The following is a 7,311-nucleotide window of genomic DNA, read 5'->3' as shown; positions in this document are numbered from 1 at the left end:
CAATTCCATGGTCCACCAAATGAACGCTTCACTTAATACAATTTATACTTAATACAATGTATTTCTCACAAAGGAAGAATTTGATCCCACATGTGGGATTAAACGGTCAAAATACTTTGGTATTTCTAGACACGTGTTAATTTCGTATAATGCAATTCCATACCATTTAATCTTGTGTTCTAAATAAGCCTTTCGTGAAGAAGAAAAATCTGTGGTGCTGCCATGCGGAATATGTATTGATTAGAAGAAATGCATAAATCCTGTGTTTTTTTTTTATATTTTTTATAAGTGTTTTTGGAAGATTCTAATACCCTAAAATTGCTTTCGGTAGAGTTGAATGTGTTTTACTAGGGTGATTTTGGATTAGAAAGGTTCCTTTAGAACACTTAAGATCCAACCAGCTCAACTGGTATCAAGGGAACAATTGGCTATGCTCCTCCAGGTAAGAATTTCTTGCCTTTTCTTTGTACTTTTATCTCTTCTAGATGTTTTGCGAAAGTTTTAAGATGCTCGTCATGACTTGTCACTTCTTTTTATTGCTAGTGTTTCTGCTCCTATTGTAGTAGTTAAGAATACACAATAAGAAGAAGTGATCTGAAAAAAAAAAAGTTATGACACTCAAGATTAACTTTATTCATTCATGAGCACTGTTCTCACATCTTGTCATAGGTGTGAAGGAGCTTGAGGCTAAATGGATTGGACGGGTTGGTTTTTATGTACCATATGAAATGGCAGCAATCACTTACTAAAGCACTAGCAGAAAAGGTTTGTAAGATGCAATTTTCATTCTTAACTTGTCTTTGGCCTTAAATTTATAAAGTTAGTTTTACATACCTCATATCCTTTATAAAAAAAAATTGCATTAAATACCACAAATCCTGAAAAAAAAAAAAAAGCTGCTTTATTAGTTACTTCTTTTTTCTTTTGCCTCCAAGTTTCTTATGATAGGTATACTTTGTAGGTGGACTGATGATAGGGAATCAAACCAAATTTTGGACTACACCTACTCCATGACATAGGGCCCACAGGATGAGTAGTCAAGATTAGGATCCCTGTCTTTGAAAGTTCCCAATTACAAGCACTTTCATCTCTCTTCATATTTTTAGTTTTACCACCCTTGATTCCCTTTCCATTTCCAATTTTTCATCACTTGACTAATATGGTATTTGATTCTTATAATAATTAAGGCATGTATGAATCAACTGCAGGTGTTTTTGAACTTGTTGTACATTTATGGAATGTGTGGTGTAGTGAATGATTGCTTGCTTCAGTGGTACTTCAGCAATGAAAACTTCTTGCACTAAGGTTCTTCATCTTCATATTATTACTCCACTGCTAATTTCTGGTGCAAAATCCACTTTCAGATCAGCAAATGGTCCTGTTAATTTCATCAATAGATTTCTGATTTATTTGTGAAAAATTCCATTGACAGAATCACATTACAGATCATGTTTGTATAGCTTCTCATTTACTGCAATTATAGTGATTAGCTGGATATTTATTTGGGTTTCTTTGCTGATACGGACTTGCTGAATTTTAATGAGTCCCAGATTGAGAAATCCGGGGTTGGATTTTGAAGTATCATTTTCCTCATGTTGAACTTCTCAAGGGTGGGATGATTCTGTTCTTAAATCATGATGCTTTGGTACATAGATGCAAGATGCAAGCTCTGTCCTTAAGATGGGTCCAACTGTGAAGATTGCCTTGGCTAAATTTGTTGCAAGGTTTCATGAAAGAAATGGCAAACTTATGTAGGTGGCTATTCTGTTTTGTTACTATATTATGTTTAGTGGATCTATTTTTATCTCAGGGCTGCAAAATTGTTCCAACTCATCTATACAGACCATGGGGACCAATTGATGCACAGGGAGCAGGGACGAGTATTAGTTGATTCAGATAGGTGAGGGTAAACGGGCAAATGCTCTGTTATGGCTAACCAGATCAGAAATCTCCATTTTACACATTACAAATGCAAACAGAATGTAAACAAATTCCTTTTCAAGTGGGACATCCATTGCTTGACAAATTAGCCGGACTGACAGCTATCTCTGTTGGTGCAAATTAGCCGGACTGTCCAAATCATCTGACCATGAAGCCAAATATCCATGGTGGGGCAAATCAGATGGATTATCGCATCATCTTACTATAAAGCCATGTTCCTAACAGTCAAGACTTTCTACATAATTAATTCAGAAGAATTTTAATATTTTATTGCTAGGCAATGTGCTAGAATTATCATTCTATCAAAGTCTACAAATCATTCCAATTTTGGCACTCTAAACATTTTCGTTAGTGGACCATCATCATAAGTTAAAAACAAGGGGATGCATGATCCCACTTTTTTTTTTTCCTTCTGTATTTGCAGATTCTCACATAAGAAAAGTATGTTTGCAAGAATGACATTCTTGATGTGCAGCTATTGCAAGTGACACGGCAAGGCTCGGACGTGTTACTGTGGCATGGGGATTATAGGACCTGATCTGTTGACATCCTTGTATGCCTCATGTATAGGCCTTAAATTGCTTAACTTCTAACTGTATTTGGCTGTGCGTAGAGGACTTGGTCTATTTTGTGTTTGGATTATGCTTGCACTCGTGCTGATTCTAACCCCACTTTCCTCATTCATGGCCTTCAAAGAAAGGTCAATGGTCCAATATTGCGTTTTATATCTGCTCTCTACACTGAATTTATGTTCACTAGATTTTGTTAGAAGTTACATTTGAATTTGGAAGTTCATACATGCACCTGAACCCACTTTTTTTTTTTTTTTTACACACGCACCCACACTCACGCCATAGTGGGCTTTCACCACCTATGGATGCTCGAACCCTTGACCGGGTGTTGAAACTCCCGAGAGTCTACCACCCGAGCACCTGAACCCACTTGAGTACACATATATTGGGATCTCTTCCCTTAGAAAAGGCACATTGTTCCATTGTCATTGAATGCAAGTCCCCATTGTGTATAAATATTCTCCTGAAATATATGGATCTTCATGTGCTTCTACATGATCAACATATTCATGTAGTTTTTCTTTTTCTCCATGAAATGCTAAGGTACTCAAGGGCATCATGTAAGAATAAACATATTGGGAGCATTGCCCAATGGTGCCATGTAGATTCCCAAATGGCATGAGAAATGAACTGGCATTGTCACTAGACCCACTTTAGATTTAGATAGGTCAACATTCAAAATTCAGATTGATTTAACAATCTTTACCTCTGATTAATGAGCATTTGTTTGGTGGATTCGAACCATTGACTGTTCTCGTTCAATGGAACAACTCCATTTTACATGAGGCTTGTACATATGGGGCTATGGTTAGTGATCTAGACATGGATGGATGATGCAAGACACGAAATTTAGATACAATGTGCAAGATTTCAGATTTAAGATCACATAGTTCATAAACAATTACACATTCCACATCCCACACAAAAGTCCAAATATTCAATTAAGGGGAATCTATGTGGGTCCAGGCCTACACACGTTAGGGCTGGATCAATAAAAATTATGAACCAAACAATACTCAAGGGGAAATAGAAATCATCCACACATGCATGACAATCAATCCCTAATCCAAGGAATTCACCAATTTCAAATCAAGGAACCCTAGGGTGAGAAAAGAGATAGAAATTGGGGATTTAGGTCAATCTAGGGTTAGGGCTTATAAAATTAGGGATGAAAAGAGGAAAACAAGAGAAAAACCTGACTTAGAAATAGCTCCTGCGTGTAGACGGTGCCTCGGGCCAGATGGGCTGGCTGGCCGCACGTGCGATGAAGGCCCGCCTTCCCAAATCGGCTTCTTGGTCCTGGTCGGCCAGGCTGGGGCTGCGAACCCTCTAAATTTCACGTCGATCTAGGCTGTGGTCTGGGCATGGTGCTCCGTCGAAGTTTCAGCCCTCCTGCAAGGCCAAGTTCTAAAAACTGGTTGTGGAGGGGTGAATAGCTGCAAAACAAACGGATTGGGCACGAAGATGGTTGTGGGAATGATGAAATAAGATGGAGGGGCGGATGAGGATAAACGTGGCTTCGCATCATGGTAGTTAACCCTTCGAAAAGGGAGGGCTTCGCACCCACTTTAATTTTTCGACAATTCAGAAACTCGAAGAGCAGAAAAACCACGTAGGAATTTTTATTTAACTTCAATGAATCAAAAAAACTACAAGGGGTGCTTATTTATAGGGAAAATTTTATATTCCTAAACTCGCGCCATGTGAGCAACCTCTTACTTGGCAATGAAGGAAACTAAAATAAAAACCAAACAAAGAAATCGAAAGCGTTCATGATGTTCTAAATAATAACATTAAGCAAAACCTAAAATATGAAATCAATCCAACTAGTGGGCCACGATCATGAGATCCCATGATGGGCTTTTCTTAACTATCGGGCCTACTCTTTGAATCAAAACTTCCTCTTCTAATTAGAGGCCTTTCCTGGATATCGTCATCAAGCCAGATCGACGGTGGAGCCCTCCTTCGTACGTACGTGCATAGGGGGCGGCGTGCGTGCGTGTGTGCGCGTGATGTCCCCATCAATGGACCATTGTTTTATTGGCCCCAAACGTGGGTGGACCATAACATAACAATCCTCCCAGAATGGAAAGATGATACCATCAAGACAGTTGTCCTGCAAAGAGAAAGATAAGAGAAGTGAACTAGCAATCGCGTTCAATGGGGAGAGAAGCCAAAGATTTGATGGCTAGAATCTCCAATTATGGAGCCTTTTGGGGAATGGTCCATCCAAGCAGCAGCAGAGACAGACTCTTGCTGTTCTTGAGCACCAACTTAATGTTATTTATCTTTTTGCCCTCAACCACAAGCTCTGTGACATATTAACTTAAGGCTATAATCATAAATGGGCAGAGGAGGATTTTCATTTCCAGTTCCAAAGTGTGCTTGGTGGGTGTCCTTAGATTCTTCACTTCTTTGCATTTCCATAATTTCTCTATCTGATTTTTGTGGGTTTTTTTTTTAATTATTTATTTATTATTATTATTATTATTATTATTTTTTATAAGATGTGGCATGGCCTTATTCAAAAGGCCAAAGATGGAGGCTTGGATGTTATCTAGACATATTTTTTGGAATGGCCATGAACCTTCTCTTATCAAGGTATGAAATTTCCTAATCTTCTTCTTCCTTTTTTTTTTTTTTTTTTGGTTGAATTTCTTGACTGGAAATATTTCTGGGTTTTTCTTGTTTTGTAGTATAATTTTGAGGGTCAATACGATCTGGCTGAGGTAGGACTCATTGCACAGGGAATTTTGCTAAAACAACGTTCCATACTTTCTCAACATACGTACTGTGAATAAGCAACCAACTCTTTTCTGCTAATGTGCACATGATGCACCAAGTGGGGATCACCAGACCTCTATGCTGAAGGTGGTCCATAGTAAGGTTCTTGTCAAAACATGCAAGCCATCAAAATGTGTGTTTTGCTTTCATTTGCGTAAAGTATTGTGAAATGATTGCACTGAAAAATTTCATGTCCACTCCTACGCACATTTTTGGCCATCTATTTGTTGAATCCCATCATGGATCAATTATGGTACTAACAAATCACTTTTATTAGGAAATCCTAACCATCCCAGCCATGTCTTCCAAATATGAATGGCTTAAAAAACAAGGTCAACTTATAGGCGGGTGAATCATTCAATCGATGTAATTTTTTTCACAACAGCCCATGAAATCGGTATAAGACCTGATGGACAATGTAGATCAATCTATTGGGTTGGTATCTCAATGCAACTAGGACACTATTACACTGAGATCATTGAATCATTTCTCATAATTAACATCAGCAACAATACTGGCCTGGGTTTCGTCAGTTTAGGGTCGAATACAGGGGAATTCGGGTTGGGTTTGGGTTAGGCAACTCGGAATGGAATTCAGTTGGCTGACTCAGGTGTTCTTGCTATTGAGCCTTAACCCGTCCCAAGCAGATTAAAAAAACAGCAAATATACTGTTGTGTTTTTTTTTTTTTTTGGAGAAATTTCAGTGACAGACCAGTGGTAGCTTTCATAAATCTAAAATTTCCATCTTTGGCAAGGCAATTCGCATATTAGAATTCTAAGAACTGTATTTTACTAATCATTGGAGAAAATGGAGAGCCCATAGAAAAATTATGCTGAAGACAGCAATAAGAATTAGCCGATGATTTTCCTTTGGTTTGCTTGAGCTTATAATTGCATTGCATTGGGATTAGTAAGTCTTCTAAAGGCTTAAGTTTTGAGTTTTTGGTTGAATCGACAGTATAATTTCTTTATAGTTGCTGAAATTGATTTCAAGAAATTGAACGTTGATGGTGTTCTTCAGAATTTGCTTATGTTCCATTTAGATTTTCTCAAGATATTGTTGAGGTTTATGGTTATCACAATTTGGTGTTATTAGTATTGTAGTTTTGGTGATTATTGGATCTAATTATGGGGCCATTGGGATGCACCCTCTGAAGGGATGTTTGAGCCCTAAACACCATTTTAATCCAAACAATTAGCTTTCATTTATTGTCAAGAAAAGAATGTAAACCCAACCTTTTCCTTTCATTGGAGACATAATTTTTCATCCATAAGCTTTTTAATTCCTTCCTTTATATTCAATCACCACTTTGTGGTTGTCAATATGGCTCTGTTGTGAAGTTTGTTGATTTTTTGCATGGATTATTTGGTAGTTGAGACCCATTTCTTTTAGTAGTGGCCACCTGTATGTATGGTTGTCAAAATTTTCAAATCTACAAAGTTATATGTATTGTCCCACCCTTTCTGATAATAAAAAAAAGTAAATAAATAAAAAACTCAAGTTACATGTGATTTTGGGAACCAGTGCTGATAGGTCATCAGATAATGAAATTATATTAAATAATCCTGACTTGGTGAGTAATATGTATCACATTTGATAGCATTGTCATCTTTAGGAGACGTAGCCAATTTCTGCAAATTTTTTTTTTTTTTTGGAGGATAAATGATATTACGACACCTAATTTTTTCGCTTGCTAGAAAATGTAAATATCATGATAAGTTAATAAACTATTGTTAGAGTGCAAGTAGTATTATTTTTGGAAAAATTGATGTTTTTTTCTTTCAATTTTCCCTTTTGTGGCCAATTATCAGGTCCACCATTTTTATAATCATCCCTGTTGATTCCTTGATCAGGTGGGCCATAAACTACAAGATAAACCAATGCTTGAAAGATTTTTTTTTTTTTTTTCTAGAATTCTTTTATCTTTTATTTCTGGTTTTTCTTTTATATGATCTCTGACTTCAAAGGAGTGGAGTTGATTTCAGTACGTGGATTTGGGATGTGTGGCAAGGC

At 37.1% G+C, this 7,311-nt stretch overlaps 2 long non-coding RNA genes across 3 annotated transcripts; both read left to right on the top strand.

Moving 5' to 3' along the window:
- Window positions 1-385: 385 nt before the first annotated feature.
- Window positions 386-2,282, top strand: LOC131227699 (uncharacterized). Of its 2 annotated transcripts, XR_009162455.1 has the most exons (4): window positions 386-442; window positions 670-765; window positions 1,209-1,305; window positions 1,811-2,282. It is a non-coding gene; the product is annotated as an uncharacterized LOC131227699 (long non-coding RNA). The 2 variants fall into 2 exon arrangements; XR_009162454.1 differs by lacking the exons at window positions 1,209-1,305; window positions 1,811-2,282 and adding an exon at window positions 962-1,189.
- Window positions 2,283-5,012: 2,730 nt separating this feature from the next.
- On the top strand, window positions 5,013-6,375 carry LOC131227892 (uncharacterized). Its single transcript, XR_009162572.1, has 2 exons — window positions 5,013-5,114; window positions 5,210-6,375. It is a non-coding gene; the product is annotated as an uncharacterized LOC131227892 (long non-coding RNA).
- Window positions 6,376-7,311: the final 936 nt, after the last annotated feature.

The sequence above is a fragment of the Magnolia sinica genome, chromosome 15 (assembly GCF_029962835.1).
Source record: "Magnolia sinica isolate HGM2019 chromosome 15, MsV1, whole genome shotgun sequence".
NCBI lineage: Eukaryota > Viridiplantae > Streptophyta > Magnoliopsida > Magnoliales > Magnoliaceae > Magnolia > Magnolia sinica.
The sequence above is the reverse complement of the archived record's forward strand: the minus strand, read 5'-3'. Positions and strand labels throughout refer to the sequence as shown.